Genomic DNA, 14,629 nt, shown 5'->3' with positions numbered 1-14,629 from the left:
CTCCGGACATTACCCATACATGTTCTCAAAGGGAAGGAATACACAATATTTAGATTGATATTTTTTTCACTATTTTGTGTTCCACCAGATTTATTTGAAGATCTCCTGTACTGCATCCACTGGCCAATGCAGAAGGCCACACATAGGACAACCAACATGAGAACTTCACTGCTACAGCCTGATTAAATCACCATGAGAATATAATTTTCCTTTCATCATCAAAGATTTTTACATCAAAGTAACCAGCTCTCTTGCTTTCCCATGTTTTTGCCTGGTTTTTGTACCTTGAAATGCGTGTGCACTCTTCTCAGTCTTGATCTCCATCTTCCCCAGTATTTCCAAACATATTCATCTGGGAAACATGTAAACATCTTATTCGGGGCTTGTTTCATTGTTTTCAAATATCTGCCCTTGAAATTCAACTTCCACCACTGTCTCTCATATCCAAAGCTATGTGCTTGCAGAGGATTTCTGCTGAGAAATTTCACGGAAAGCTCTTATACTGCAGGTGAATGATTCCAACAAGTCTTGACTGAATAGTTTAGGGAACAGGACTCAGCCAAATGACAGACATGACAAGGGAAAAGCATATGCTGAAGGATAGGACATGTCAGAGAACATCTGCCAGGCCCTGGCATATTTCATATCCCATTGAAAGTACATCCATGTGTAGATTGGCAAGAATTTCCATGCCCAAATTCTGAGCAGTGAAGCCTTCAGTGAGAATCCTGTGGCATACCAGGCCAAGAATATTCATCCTATTTAAATCTTGCCCTACAAGTCCTCTGTGCCACTGAGGTCTCCATGGCAACGCCCAGCATTGTGACTCAGGTCTCCTACTGCACACTTGTATCCTAGAGCCTAAAGTCCAGCTCACAATGGTGCTCAGCCAATCACAGCCCAGTGTGGTTTCCTGGCAACCACAAGCTTGTGGCTTTCTGTGAACTATTTCAGCCCAACTCTGCAGCTTTCCACCTCATACAACCACAGCCATTCCAATCATGCAGTATTTGATTAGCCTCTCTATGTTGCCTCAGAAATTTTTTTACACTTGTAGTGATCAAGAAAATTTGACATATTTTGAGAAGTGGAGGGAAGTAATTGAAAGACCTTTTGGTCTGTCTGTGGTCGATGTGTTCCAAACTTGACTACCCCAGTCTTTTAAATTTTCAAACCTAGAGCCTAAAATCCACCTCACAGTGATGTTCAGCCAATCTCAGCCCAGTGTGGTTGCCTGGTAACCACAAGCCTGTGGATTTCTGTGAACAGTTTCAACCCAACTCTGCAGCTTTCCACCTCATACAACCACAGCCATTCCGATCAGGCAGTATTTGATTCACCACTCTAAGTTGCCTCAGAATTTTCTTTGAAGTTGTGGTGATCAAGCAAATTTGACATATTTTGACAAGTGGAGGGAAGTAATTGGCTCTGTCTTTAGCTCAGTTGGTGGTACATGGGGTCCAAACCTGACTAGCCCAGTCTATTCAATTTTCAAACTTAGAAAGCCAAATGTTTCAGGGGAGTAAAGAAAATGCCACAATGATTTGGGTTCTGCCAAGTTTCTGGTGGCTTGGGAAGCAAACCTGCAAACCATACATGCAGTCTCTGCTGGATTACTGCCACCATGGTAGTATCAGTTAGCACTAAAAGCCAGCAACCAGAAGATGAGTCCCAAAATGAAAGTGAATCCTTGCAGTGCATGAATATTTGGAGTGCCTGCTTCAACTATCCAGCTTCCTCGGGGTTCACTTGTCTGCAATAGCTATTTCAAGGAGGTCTGCAGCCATTCCAGCATAACCCTGAACACTAAACATGAGGTACTAGCTCAATACCTAAACCAACATAATGCTAGATAGCTTGTCACCAGCAGTTTTTCCCTGAATTGAAATGTAACATGGTGAAAGGGAAACCCTTAGAAAAGGGATGCAAATGCCCCTTTCACTAAAAATCCCAGGTATTTTCTCATGGCATGGAATATTTAGACTCCACAACTCATGTAGTGAACCCCGGGACCTAGACCAAGTGTGTCTAGTTTTCTGTTGTCCTCTTTTTGGAAACAGCATCTTATGTAGTTGTTGAAAGAGGCCTTGAGATAATTTCATAGCCCACGATGGACAGGAACTCCCAAGGATCCATCCACCTCAGCCCCCAGATTGCTGGGATTATAGGCATGAGCGACCATGCCAAGCATGTGCACAGAGATTCTTACATAATTTGTGAAATCCCACTACTGGTCTATAGGTAGCTTCTGTGTTTCAGACTTTAGGAATATTCCTCTCTTTGTTTTGGCTCCCCTTGTTCAGGTTTCCATTTCTGTTGTGATAAGCTCCAAGGCCCCAGACAAGGGGGTGGCTGCCCTTCCTCTGGTGTGTCCTTTGATGATTACAGCCCAGGTGAACAGGGTTCAAATATATTGGATCCTGTGAATTTGAAGAGGAAATGAGTAAAGATTCATGAGTTAATGTGGACATGCCAGGGAACTGAGGGGCCATGATAGAGACAAAACTTCAGGCCATGGGCTGAAGGCTGAGGCTTCTGTCCCTCTAGCTTCTTGAATAGTGGGCCTGCTGAGCAATTTTGTGCTCTCAAATGTAATTTGATGGGTTTTGTTTTAATTTATTTTGATTTTTGCTTTGGTTTTTTACATGGAAGGAACAGTACCATGGTTTGAAGAAACTGGAGTGTCTTCCCTAAGAGAAATTTTAAAAAAGGGACAATTCAATAGCCAAGAATTTCTCAAATGCCCTTGGCTTTTTAAAAAATGTGACATAAAGTTGAGCATGTCATATCCATGTCTCTTTACAAAAGATTTTACCTCCTATTTCGTAGGAATTACTGTTTCTTTGAAAGGTCAACCTGCACTGAAATAAAGATTATCCCTCCATTCCTCATTCTGCTTGAAACCACATCCTTTGTTAGTTATATTTTCTTAGGCAGAAACACTTGGAGATGACTACAACAAGAGTTTCCCATTGGTGGAATTTCCAGGGAGACACATGAAGTAATACTGCACAACTTCAAGTGAAGTGCACTGTCCCTTGACAATGGCAAGTCTGGGCAAACCTCTAGTAACTGAAAATCTTAGAAAGTCTGAAAGTGAGAGAATGAAAATGGGCCTCTCCACATTTAGAGAGGGCCTCTCCTGAAGCACACATTTGTGGAAAATGTAATTATGAGAGCCGAATGAACTCCCAAAACGGAATGGAAATTTTCTTGTTTAGGCCTAGAACGCTATGGCCTGGAGCCCTGTGGTTCTAACTGGATGAGCAAAGTGTGAGCAGAGATCAAAGTAAAACACACACCATTTAGGCAACTCGATATTTAACCAGGTGTCCAGAGTAGTGGCACACTGGTACTTGTGTCAATTTGCTCAAATCCTGTCTTCACAAGAAAGTACATTCCAGCACGACCAGTGACTCGAGGAGGACACATTTCAAAAGACTTGTAAAAAAAAGTCCAACACTGAATTTAGCACAACACTGAATTTAGATGAAAAGTAGCAGAGTCTGTTAGTCTTTCAAGTATAGGAGAAACTTATAACATGTAATAGCTGTTACATCAATAACTTCAGAGCTTTTGGAGAGGTCTAAATCACTATGAGTGAGGGCTTCCCTGACTCCCAAAGTTAAAAATAGTAAAACAAACAATTTGAAAAACCAATCAACCAATTAAATACAAAAACTAGGTCCAAAGGGTTTCACTGTTTTTAAAACCACTTATGGAATGCACATCTATTGATGAGGCTTACTCTGCATTCTGCTTTACTCAGGCCCGGTACATGAGCAACTGTGAAAGCAAAATTCAAAATGTTATATGAAGTGACCATTTCATTGGTGAAACCATGACCCAATTGACATTTTCTCTTTTGAAACTCCGGACATTATCCATACATGTTCTCAAAGGGAAGGAATACACAGGATTTAGATTGATATTTTTTTCACTATTTTGTGTTCAACCAGATTTATTTGAAGATCTCCTGTCCTGCATCCACTGGCCAATGCAGAAGGCCACACATAGGACAACCAACATGAGAACTTCACTGCTACAGCCTGATTAAATCACCATGAGAATATAATTTTCCTTTCATCATCAAAGATTTTTACATCAAAGTAACCAGCTCTCTTGCTTTCCCATGTTTTTGCCTGGTTTTTGTACCTTGAAATGCGTGTGCACTCTTCTCAGTCTTGATCTCCATCTTCCCCAGTATTTCCAAACATATTCATCTGGGAAACATGTAAAGATCTTATTCGGGGCTTGTTTCATTGTTTTCAAATATCTGCCCTTGAAATTCAACTTCCACCACTGTCTCTCATATCCAAAGCTATGTGCTTGCAGAGGATTTCTGCTGAGAAATTTCACGGAAAGCTCTTATACTGCAGGTGAATGATTCCAACAAGTCTTGACTGAATAGTTTAGGGAACAGGACTCAGCCAAATGACAGACATGACAAGGGAAAAGCATATGCTGAAGGATAGGACATGTCAGAGAACATCTGCCAGGCCCTGGCATATTTCATATCCCATTGAAAGTACATCCATGTGTAGATTGGCAAGCATTTCCATCCCCAAATTCTGAGCAGTGAAGCCTTCAGTGAGAATCCTGTGGCATACCAGGCCAAGAATATTCATCCTATTTAAATCTTGCCCTACAAGTCCTCTGTGCCACTGAGGTCTCCATGGCAACGCCCAGCATTGTGACTCAGGTCTCCTACTGCACACTTGTATCCTAGAGCCTAAAGTCCAGCTCACAATGGTGCTCAGCCAATCACAGCCCAGTGTGGTTTCCTGGCAACCACAAGCTTGTGGCTTTCTGTGAACTATTTCAGCCCAACTCTGCAGCTTTCCACCTCATACAACCACAGCCATTCCAATCATGTAGTATTTGATTAGCCTCTCTATGTTGCCTCAGAAATTTTTTTACACTTGTAGTGATCAAGAAAATTTGACATATTTTGAGAAGTGGAGGGAAGTAATTGAAAGACCTTTTGGTCTGTCTGTGGTCGATGTGTTCCAAACTTGACTACCCCAGTCTTTTAAATTTTCAAACCTAGAGCCTAAAATCCACCTCACAGTGATGTTCAGCCAATCTCAGCCCAGTGTGGTTGCCTGGTAACCACAAGCCTGTGGATTTCTGTGAACAGTTTCAACCCAACTCTGCAGCTTTCCACCTCATACAACCACAGCCATTCCAATCAGGCAGTATTTGATTCACCACTCTAAGTTGCCTCAGAATTTTCTTTGAAGTTGTGGTGATCAAGCAAATTTGACATATTTTGACAAGTGGAGGGAAGTAATTGGCTCTGTCTTTAGCTCAGTTGGTGGTACATGGGGTCCAAACCTGACTAGCCCAGTCTATTCAATTTTCAAACTTAGAAAGCCAAATGTTTCAGGGGAGTAAAGAAAATGCCACAATGATTTGGGTTCTGCCAAGTTTCTGGTGGCTTGGGAAGCAAACCTGCAAACCATACATGCAGTCTCTGCTGGATTACTGCCACCATGGTAGTATCAGTTAGCACTAAAAGCCAGCAACCAGAAGATGAGTCCCAAAATGAAAGTGAATCCTTGCAGTGCATGAATATTTGGAGTGCCTGCTTCAACTATCCAGCTTCCTCGGGGTTCACTTGTCTGCAATAGCTATTTCAAGGAGGTCTGCAGCCATTCCGGCATATCCCTGAACACTAAACATGAGGTACTAGCTCAATACCTAAACCAACATAATGCTAGATAGCTTGTCACCAGCAGTTTTTCCCTGAATTGAAATGTAACATGGTGAAAGGGAAACCCTTAGAAAAGGGATGCAAATGCCCCTTTCACTAAAAATCCCAGGTATTTTCTCATGGCATGGAATATTTAGACTCCACAACTCATGTAGTGAACCCCGGGACCTAGACCAAGTGTGTCTAGTTTTCTGTTGTCCTCTTTTTGGAAACAGCATCTTATGTAGTTGTTGAAAGAGGCCTTGAGATAATTTCATAGCCCACGATGGACAGGAACTCCCAAGGATCCATCCACCTCAGCCCCCAGATTGCTGGGATTATAGGCATGAGCGACCATGCCAAGCATGTGCACAGAGATTCTTACATAATTTGTGAAATCCCACTACTGGTCTATAGGTAGCTTCTGTGTTTCAGACTTTAGGAATATTCCTCTCTTTGTTTTGGCTCCCCTTGTTCAGGTTTCCATTTCTGTTGTGATAAGCTCCAAGGCCCCAGACAAGGGGGTGGCTGCCCTTCCTCTGGTGTGTCCTTTGATGATTACAGCCCAGGTGAACAGGGTTCAAATATATTGGATCCTGTGAATTTGAAGAGGAAATGAGTAAAGATTCATGAGTTAATGTGGACATGCCAGGGAACTGAGGGGCCATGATACAGACAAAACTTCAGGCCATGGGCTGAAGGCTGAGGCTTCTGTCCCTCTAGCTTCTTGAATAGTGGGCCTGCTGAGCAATTTTGTGCTCTCAAATGTAATTTGATGGGTTTTGTTTTAATTTATTTTGATTTTTGCTTTGGTTTTTTACATGGAAGGAACAGTACCATGGTTTGAAGAAACTGGAGTGTCTTCCCTAAGAGAAATTTAAAAAAAGGGACAATTCAATAGCCAAGAATTTCTCAAATGCCCTTGGCTTTTTAAAAAATGTGACATAAAGTTGAGCATGTCATATCCATGTCTCTTTACAAAAGATTTTACCTCCTATTTCGTAGGAATTACTGTTTCTTTGAAAGGTCAACCTGCACTGAAATAAAGATTATCCCTCCATTCCTCATTCTGCTTGAAACCACATCCTTTGTTAGTTATATTTTCTTAGGCAGAAACACTTGGAGATGACTACAACAAGAGTTTCCCATTGGTGGAATTTCCAGAGAGACACATGAAGTAATACTGCACAACTTCAAGTGAAGTGCACTGTCCCTTGACAATGGCAAGTCTGGGCAAACCTCTAGTAACTGAAAATCTTAGAAAGTCTGAAAGTGAGAGAATGAAAATGGGCCTCTCCACATTTAGAGAGGGCCTCTCCTGAAGCACACATTTGTGGAAAATGTAATTATGAGAGCCGAATGAACTCCCAAAACGGAATGGAAATTTTCTTGTTTAGGCCTAGAACGCTATGGCCTGGAGCCCTGTGGTTCTAACTGGATGAGCAAAGTGTGAGCAGAGATCAAAGTAAAACACACACCATTTAGGCAACTCGATATTTAACCAGGTGTCCAGAGTAGTGGCACACTGGTACTTGTGTCAATTTGCTCAAATCCTGTCTTCACAAGAAAGTACATTCCAGCACGACCAGTGACTCGAGGAGGACACATTTCAAAAGACTTGTAAAAAAAAGTCCAACACTGAATTTAGCACAACACTGAATTTAGATGAAAAGTAGCAGAGTCTGTTAGTCTTTCAAGTTTTAATAGGAGAAACTTATAACATGTAATAGCTGTTACATCAATAACTTCAGAGCTTTTGGAGAGGTCTAAATCACTATGAGTGAGGGCTTCCCTGACTCCCAAAGTTAAAAATAGTAAAACAAACAATTTGAAAAACCAATCAACCAATTAAATACAAAAACTAGGTCCAAAGGGTTTCACTGTTTTTAAAACCACTTATGGAATGCACATCTATTGATGAGGCTTACTCTGCATTCTGCTTTACTCAGGCCCGGTACATGAGCAACTGTGAAAGCAAAATTCAAAATGTTATGTGAAGTGACCATTTCATTGGTGAAACCATGACCCAATTGACATTTTCTCTTTTGAAACTCCGGACATTATCCATACATGTTCTCAAAGGGAAGGAATACACAGGATTTAGATTGATATTTTTTTCACTATTTTGTGTTCAACCAGATTTATTTGAAGATCTCCTGTCCTGCATCCACTGCCCAATGCAGAAGGCCACACATAGGACAACCAACAAGAGAACTTCACTGCTACAGCCTGATTAACTCACTATGAGAATATAATTTTCCTTTCATCATCAAAGATTTTTACATCAAATTAACCAGCTCTCTTTCTTTCCCATGTTTTTCCCTGGTTTTTGTACCTTGAAATGGGTGTTTACTCTTCTCAGTCTTGATCTCGATCTTCCCCCGTATTTCCAAACACATTCATCTGAGAAACATGTAAAGATCTTATTCGGGGCTTGTTTCATTGTTTTCAAATATCTGCCCTTGAAATTCAACTTCCACCACTGTCTCTCATATCCAAAGCTATGTGCTTGCAGAATATTTCTGCTGAGAAATTTCACAGAAAGCTCTTATACTGCAGGTGAATGATTCCAGCAAGTCTTGACTGAATAGCTTAGGGAACAGGACTCAGCCAAATGACAGACATGACAAGGGAAAAGCATATGCTCAAGGATAGGACATGTCAGAGAACATCTGCCAGGCCCTGGCATATTTCATATCCCATTGAAAGTACATCCATGTGTAGATTGGCAAGCATTTCCATCAGCAAATTCTGAGCAGTGAAGCCTTCAGTGAGAATCCTGTGGCATACCAGGCCAAGAATATTCATCCTATTTAAATCTTGCCCTACAAGGTCCTCTGTGACACTGAGGTCTCCATGTCAACGCCCAGCATTGTGACTCAGGTCTCCTACTGCACACTTGTATCCTAGAGCCTAAAGTCCAGCTCACAATGGTGCTCAGCCAATCACAGCCCAGTGTGGTTGCCTGGCAACCACAAGCTTGTGGCTTTCTGTGAATTGTTTCAGCCCAACTCTGCAGCTTTCCACCTCATACAACCACAGCCATTCCAATCATGCAGTATTTGATTAGCCTCTCTATGTTGCCTCAGAATTTTTTTTTACAGTTATAGTGATCAAGAAAATTTGACATATTTTGAGAAGTGGAGGGAAGTAATTGAAAGACCTTTTGGTCTGTCTGTGGTCGAAGTGTTCCAAACTTGACTACCCCAGTCTTTTAAATTTTCAAACCTACAGCCTAAAATCCACCTCACAGTGATGTTCAGCCAATCTCACCAAGTGTGGTTGCCTGGCAACCACAAGCCTGTGGATTTCTGTGAACAGTTTCAGCCCAACTCTGCAGCTTTCCACCTCATACAACCACAGCCATTCCAATCAGGCAGTATTTGATTCACCTCTCTAAGTTGCCTCAGAATTTTCTTTGAAGTTGTGGTGACCAAGAAAATTTGACATATTTTGACAAGTGGAGGGAAGTAATTGGCTCTGTCTTTAGCTCTGTTGGTGGTACATGGGGTCCAAATCTGACTAGCCCAGTCTATTCAATTTTCAAACTTAGAAAGCCAAATGTTTCAGGGGAGGAAGAAAATGCCACAATGATTTGTGTTCTGCCAAGTTTCTGGTGGCTTGAGAAGCAAACATGCAAACCATACATGCAGTCTCTGCTGGATTACTGCCACCATGGTAGTATCAGTTAGCACTAAAAGCCAGCAACCAGAAGATGAGCCCCAAAATGAAAGTGAATCCTTGCAGTGCATGAATATTTGGAGTGCCTGCTTCAACTATCCAGCTTCCTCGGGGTTCACTTGTCTGCACTAGCTATTTCAAGGAGGTCTGCAGCCATTCCAGCATAACCCTGAACACTAAACATGAGGTACTAGCTCAATACCTAAATTAACATAATGCTAGATAGCTTGTCACCAGCAGGTTTCCCCAGAATTCAAATGTAACATGGTGAAAGGGAAACCCTTAGAAAAGGGATGCAAATGCACCTTTCACTAAAAATCCCAGGTATTTTCTCATGGCATGGAATAATTAGACTCCACAACTCATGTAGTGAACCCCGGGACCTAGACCAAGTGTGTCTAGTTTTCTGTTGTCCTCTTTTTGGAAACAGCATCTTATGTAGTTGTTGAAAGAGGCCTTGAGATAAATTCGTAGCCCACGATGGACTCGAACTCCCAAGAATCCATCCACCTCAGCACCCAGATTCCTGGGATTATAGGCATGAGCATCCATGCCAAGCATGTGCACAGAGATTCTTACATAATTTGTGAAATCCCACTACTGGTCTATAGGTAGCTTCTGTGTTTCAGGCTTCAGGAATATTCCTCTCTTTGTTTTCTCTCCCCTTGTTCAGGTTTCCATTTCTATTGTGATAAGCTCCAAGGCCCCAGACAAGGGGGTGGCTGCCCTTCCTCTGGTGTTTCCTTGGACGATTACAGCCCAGATGAACAGGGTTCAAATATATTGGATCGTGTACATTTGAAGAGGAAATGAGTAAAGATTCATGAGTTAATGTGGACATGCCAGGGAACTGAGGGGCCATGATAGAGACAAAACTTCAGGCCATGGGCTGAAGGCTGAGGCTTTTGTACCTCTAGCTTCTTGAATAGTGGGCCTGCTGAGCAATTGTGTGCTCTCAAATGTAATTTGATGGGTTTTGTTTTAATTTATTTTGTTTTTTGCTTTGGTTTTTTACATGGAAGGAACAGTACCATGGTTTGAAGAAACTGGAGTGTCTTACCTAAGAGAAATTTGAAAAAGGGACAATTCAGCAGCCAAGAATTTCTCAAATGCCCTTGGCTTTTTAAAAAATGTGACATGAAGTTGAGCATGTCATATCCATGTCTCTTTAGAAAATATTTTACCTCCTATTTCATAGGAATTACTGTTTCTTTGAAAGGTCAATCTGCACTGAAATAAAGATTATCCCTCCATTCCTCATTCTGCTTGAAACCACATCCTTTGTTAGTTATATTTTCTTAGGCAGAAACACTTGGAGATGACTACAGCAAGAGTTTCCCATTGGTGGAATTTCCACGGAGATACATGAAGTAATACTGCACAACTTCAAGTGAAGTGCACTGTCCCTTGACAATGGCAAGTGTGGGCAAACCTCTAATAACTGAAAATCTTAGAAAGTCTGAAAGTGAGTGAATGAAAATGGGCCTCTCCACATTTAGACAGGGCCTCTCCTGAAGCACTCATTTGTGGAAAAAGTAATTATGAGAGACGAATGAACTCCCAAAACGGAATGGAAATTTTCTTGTTTAGGCCTAGAATGCTATGGCCTGGAGCCCTGTGGTTCTAACTGGATGAGCAAAGTGTGAGCAGAGATCAAAGTAAAACACACACCATTTAGGCAACTCGATATTTAATCAGGTGTCCAGAGTAGTGGCAAACTGTACTTGTGTCAATTTGCTCAAATCCTGTCTTCACAAGAAAGTACATTCCAGCACGACCAGTGACTAGAGGAAGACACATTTCAAAGGAATTGTAAATAAAGTCCAACACTGAATTTAGCGCAACACTGAATTTAGATGAAAAGTAGCAGAGTCTGTTAGTCTTTCAAGTTTTAATAGGAGAAACTTATAACATGTAATAGCTGTTACATCAATAACTTCAGAGCTTTTGGAGAGGTCTAAATCACTATGAGTGAGGGCCTCCCTGACTCCCAAAGTTAAAAATAGTAAAACAAACAATTTGAAAAACCAATCAACCAATTAAATACAAACACTATGTCCAAAGGGTTTCACTGATTTTAAAACCACTTATGGAATGCACAACTATTGATGAGGCTTACTCTGCATTCTGCTTTACTCAGGCCCGGTACATGAGCAACTGTGAAAGCAAAATTCAAAATGTTATGTGAAGTGACCATTTCATTAGTGAAACCATGACGCAATAGACATTTTCTCTTTTGAAACTCCGGACATTATCCATATATGTTCTCAAAGGGAAGGAATACACAGGATTTAGCTTGATATTTTTTTCACTATTTTGTGTTCCACCAGATTTATTTGAAGATCTCCTGTCCTGCATCCACTGCCCAATGCAGAAGGCCACACATAGGACAACCAACATGAGAACTTCACTGCTACAGCCTGATTAAATCACCATGAGAATATAATTTTCCTTTCATCATCAAAGATTTTTACATCAAATTAACCAGCTCTCTTGCTTTCCCATGTTTTTCCCTGGTTTTTGAACCTTGAAATGCGTGTTCACTCTTCTCAGTCTTGATCTCCATCTTCCCCCGTATTTCCAAACATATTCATCTGGGAAACATGTAAAGATCTTATTCGGGGCTTGTTTCATTGTTTTCAAATATCTGCCCTTGAAATTCAACTTCCACCACTGTCTCTCATATCCAAAGCTATGTGCTTGCAGAGGATTTCTGCTGAGAAATTTCACAGAAAGCTCTTATACTGCACATGAATGATTCCAGCAAGTCTTGACTGAATAGCTTAGGGAACAGGACTCAGCCAAATGACAGACATGACAAGGGAAAGCATATGCTCAAGGTTTGGACATGTCAGAGGACATCTGCAAGGCCCTGGCTTATTTCATATCCCATTGAAAGTACATCCATGTGTAGATTGGCAAGCACTTCCATCCCTAAATTCTGAGCAATGAAGCCTTCACTGAGAATCCTGTGGCATACCAGGCCAAGAATATTCATCCTATTTAAATCTTGCCCTACAAGGTCCTCTGTGCCACTGAGGTCTCCATGGCAACGCCCAGCATTGTGACTCAGGTCTCCTACTGCACACTTGTATCCTAGAGCCTAAAGTCCAGCTCACAATGGTGCTCAGCCAATCACAGCCCAGTGTGGTTGCCTGGCAACCACAAGCTTGTGGCTTTCTGTGAACTGTTTCAGCCCAACTCTGCAGCTTTCCACCTCCTACAAACACAGCCATTCCAATCATGCAGTATTTGATTAGCCTCTCTATGTTGCCTCAGAATTTTTTTTACAGTTGTAGTGATCAAGAAAATTTGACATATTTTGAGAAGTGGAGGGAAGTAATTGAAAACCTTTTGGTCTGTCTGTGGTCGAAGTGTTCCAAACTTGACTACCCCAGTCTTTTAAATTTTCAAACCTAGAGCCTAAAATCCACCTCACAGTGATGTTCAGCCAATCTCAGCCCAGTGTGGTTGCCTGGCAACCACAAGCCTGTGGATTTCTGTGAACAGTTTCAGCCCAACTCTGCAGCTTTCCACCTCATACAAACACAGCCATTCCAATCAGGCAGTATTTCACTCACCTCTCTAAGTTGACTCAGAATTTTCTTCGAAGTTGTGGTGACCAAGCAAATTTGACATATTTTGACAAGTGGAGGAAAGTAATTGGCTCTGTCTTTAGCTCTGTTGGTGGTACATGGGGTCCAAACCTGACTAGCCCAGTCTATTCAATTTTCAAACTTAGAAAGCCAAATGTTTCAGGGGAGGAATGAAAATGCCACAATGATTTGTTTTCTGCCAAGTTTCTGGTGGCTTGGAAGCAAACCTGCAAACCATACATGCAGTCTCTCCTGGATTACTGCCACCATGGTAGTATCAGTTAGCACTAAAAGCCAGCAACCAGAAGATGAGTCCCAAAATGAAAGTGAATCCTTGCAGTGCATGAATATTTGGAGTGCCTGCTTCAACTATCCAGCTTCCTCGGGGTTCACTTGTCCGCAATAGCTATTTCAAGGAGGTCTGCAGCCATTCCAGCATAACCCTGAACACTAAACATGCGGTACTAGCTCAATACCTAAACCAACATAATGCTAGATAGCTTGTCACCAGCAGGTTTTCCCAGAATTCAAATGTAACATGGTGAAAGGGAAACCCTTAGAAAAGGGCTGCAAATGCACCTTTCACTAAAAATCCCAGGTATTTTCTCATGGCATGGAATATTTAGACTCCACAACTCATGTAGTGAACCCCGGGACCTAGACCAAGTGTGTCTAGTTTTCTGTTGTCCTCTTTTTGGAAACAGCATCTTATGTAGTTGTTGAAAGAGGCCTTGAGATAAATTCATAGCCCACGATGGACTGGAACTCCGAAGGTTCCATCCACCTCAGCCCCCAGATTGCTGGGATTATATGCATGAGCGACCATGCCAAGCATGTGCACAGAGATTCTTACATAATTTGTGAAATCCCACTACTGGTCTATAGGTAGCTTCTGTGTTTCTGGCTTTAGGAATATTACTCTCTTTGTTTTGGCTCCCCTTGTTCAGCTTTCCATTTCTATTGTGATAAGCACCAAGGCCCCAGGCAAGGGGGTACCTGCCCTTCCTCTGGTGTGTCCTTGGATGGTTACAGCCCAGGTGAACAGGGTTCAAATATATTGGATCCTGTGCATTTGAAGAGGATATGAGTAAAGATTCATGAGTTAATGTGGACATGCCAGGGAACTGAGGGGCCATGATAGAGACAAAACTTTAGGCCATGGGCTGAAGGCTGAGGCTTCTGTCCCTCTGTCTTGTTGAATAGTGGGCCTGCTGAGCAATTGTGTGCTCTCAAATGTAATTTGATGGGTTTTGCTTTAATTTATTTTGTTTTTTGCTTTGGTTTTTTACATGGAAGGAACAGTACCATGGTTTGAAGAAACTGGAGTGTCTTACCTAAGAGAAATTTGAAAAAAGGGACAATTCAACAGCCAAGAATTTCTCAAATGCCCTTGGCTTTTTAAAAAATGTGACATAAAGTTGAGCATGTCATATCCATGTCTCTTTACAAAAGATTTTACCTCCTATTTCATAGGAATTACTGTTTCTTTGAAAGGTCAACCTGCACTGAAATAAAGATTATCCCTCCATTCCTCATTCTGCTTGAAACCACATCCTTTGTTAGTTATATTGTCTTACGCAGAAACACTTGGAGATGACTACAGCAAGAGTTTCCCATTTGTGGAATTTCCACGGACACACATGAAGTAATACTGCAC

The sequence above is a fragment of the Cavia porcellus genome, unplaced genomic scaffold, assembly GCF_034190915.1.
Source record: "Cavia porcellus strain 051 isolate PalLab524CR breed Dunkin Hartley unplaced genomic scaffold, mCavPor4.1 scaffold_60, whole genome shotgun sequence".
Lineage (NCBI taxonomy): Eukaryota > Metazoa > Chordata > Mammalia > Rodentia > Caviidae > Cavia > Cavia porcellus.
Note: the sequence above shows the minus strand (reverse complement) of the source record.